The sequence below is a fragment of the Colobus angolensis genome, unplaced genomic scaffold (genome assembly GCF_000951035.1).
Source record: "Colobus angolensis palliatus isolate OR3802 unplaced genomic scaffold, Cang.pa_1.0 Scaffold216, whole genome shotgun sequence".
NCBI classification, from domain to species: domain Eukaryota; kingdom Metazoa; phylum Chordata; class Mammalia; order Primates; family Cercopithecidae; genus Colobus; species Colobus angolensis.
The window spans coordinates 425,995-428,876 of NW_012115333.1; positions in this window are offsets into that span (position 1 = coordinate 425,995).

Below are 2,882 nucleotides of genomic sequence, written 5' to 3' on the forward strand. Positions count from 1 at the left end.
AAAAAATTAGCCAGGCATGGTGGCGGGCACCTGTAGTCCCAGCTACTCAGGAGGCTGAGGCAGGAGAATGGCATGAACCCGGGAGGCGGAGCTTGCAGTGAGCCGAGTTCGTGCCACTGCACTCCAGCCTGGGCGACAGAGCGAGACTGTCTCAAAAAAAGAAATGGTTTTACCATATTGCCCAGGCTGGTCTCTAACTCTTGAGCTCCAGCCCACCTCGGCCTCCCAAAGTGCTAGGATTACAGATGTGAGCCATCATACCCGGCCTTTCCTCAGTTCATTATGTAAAAAAACTGCATTTGACTGGTTAAATTCTCAGGACCCTCAGTTCTTTCAGGATGGACTAAATTGCTGGTATCATTGCTTATGAAAGTGTGTTGGCCAGGCGCGGTGGCTCATGCCTGTAACCCCAGCACTTTGGGAGGTTGAGGCTGGCAGATCACCTGAGGTCAGGAGTTTAAGACCAGCCTGGACAACATGGCGAGATCCCATCTCTACTAAAAACACAAAAATTAGCCAGGTGTTTTTATGGCTAATACCTGTAATCCCAGCTACTTGGGAGGCAGAGACACGAGAATCACTTGAAACCAAGAGGCAGAGGTTGCAGTGAGCTGAGATCACACCACTACACTCCAGCCTGGGTGACGGAATGAGACTGTGTCTTAAATATTAATACATAAATAATAAAAAATGAACTTTCCTAATAACTCAGGACCTACCCATCTAGGAATAAACCATCCTAGCCATGAGAGAACAGACAAAACCTGGAACCAGAGACTCATTTTCTTCTAAAGTGCTTTCTCCAGAAGATTTTTAAAAAGGAGGGAAATGTGAAAGGAAAATAGCTTGGGTCCCCAAAATCACTAAGCTAAAGGGAAAAGTCAAACTGGGAACTGCTTAGAGCAAACCTGCCTCCCTTTCTATTCAAAGTCACCCCTCTGCTCACTGAGATACATGCATATCTGATTGCTGCCTTTGGAGAGGCTAATCAGAAACAAAAGAATACAACCATTTGTCTCTTATTTACCTATGACCTGAAAGCACCCCCCCTGCTTGGAGATGTCCCGCCTTTCCAGACTGAACCAATGTTCATCTGACATATGTTCATTGATGTCTCATTTCTCCTAAAATGTATAAAACCAAACTGCTCTGACCACCTTGGACACATGTTTTCAGGACTTCCAGAGGCTGTGTCACGGGCTCACATCCTCAGTCTTGGCAAAATAAAACTTTCTAAATTAACTGAGACTTGCCTCAAATTTTCAGGGTTCACATGTCCAACCTGGACTCGCCACAGCCATTAGACAACCAATGGTGTCAACAGTGAAGAGCTATCCAAAGTTAAGGGTACAGTGATGAAAGAAAAGCAAAAAAAAAAAAAAGAAAAAAACAACAAACACTTTAGCCCATAGTGAGGGAAAAGGGAAACCAGAAGAAAAGGAAGGAGAATAGGAAGCTTATGTAACCTTTTATCTTCTATCAATACTTGATATCTGCTTGACTTTCAGGTTCCAGATTCTCCAAGAGTAGGCTTGACAGATTTATCAAATAAAAACAATTAAATTTGAATTTCAGATAAACAATAATGTTTTAGTGTATGTTCCAAATATTGCATGGTATATACACTGAAAAATTTCTGTTGAAAAAAATACAGAGTTTGGGGATTTAGAAAAATTATGGAAAATTATCTATTTATTTGAAGTTCAAATTTAACAGGGCATTGTGTATTTTATCTGTCAGCCCTGTCCAGGAGGCTGTGCTGACCAAACCTTGTCAAAGAACAAGAGGGAGGCTACCACAGAACAAAGCACAAACACTTTACCCACTGCAGGGGGTAGGGACCATGCAATCCCTTAGCTTCATTTCCCAAACTCTCAAAAACCCAATGCTATTTGGCAGGGAGCATGTGTGCACAGTGGAGTTATCAACTACTGTGTTGATAGTAGTTGTTCCGAGTGCTGTTCTGAGCAGGGAAGGACAGGAAGCAAGCATGACAGCCTGTGTAGACTCAAGCTAAACCCAGACACGAGGGCAGAAGAGAAGTCTCAGAAAAAGCACAGAACTCCAACAATGACTGGCAGGACAGTATTTTATTTGTTCATTTTATTTAGGGGGTTAACTTATTGTTTTTCTCCTTTTTCTTTTAATAGAGATGGGGGTCTCCCTATGTTGCCTAGGCTGCTCTGGAACTCCTGGCCTCAAGCAATCCTCCTGCCCCGGCCTTGTGAGTAGCTGGGATTACAGGAGTGAGCAACTGCACCCTGTTGGAGGTTAACCTTGAGTGGTCTGTCCTTAAAGCTGAAAGTGAGAGGGGCCACAGGGAAGACTGAGACACAAGCTTTTTTTCAGAGGGACTGGTAATTCCACATCACAAGGCCCATAGTGCTATCAGAATGTGATAGCAGATCTCACTGTCAGATCCCACCTCCAATGCACTAACATGACTAAGGGCCAGACCCATCTCCTGAAGCAGAGGAGCAAATAAGACTATGCTGATAAACATTTGTCTCAAAGGCATGAAGAGGAAAACACCAAAAGAACAAGACTACATGATGCTTTTTGGTTTTACAGCCTCTTCCTTGGAAATTCCTAGTTCCCATTAACCCAGCTTCTTTGAAATGGTGTCGGCCAGGCGCGGTGGCTCACGCCTATAATCCCAACACTTTGGGAGGCTGAGGTGGGTGGATCACAAGGTCATGAGTTCAAGACCAGCCTAGCCAAGATGGTGAAACCCCGTTTCTACTAAAAATACAAAAATTTGCTCGGTGCAGTGGCAGGTGCCTGTAATCCTAGCTGCTTAGGAGTCTGAGGCAGAGAATTGCTTGAACCCAGGAGGCGGAGGTTGCAGTGAGCCAAGATTACGCCACTGTACTCCAGCCTGG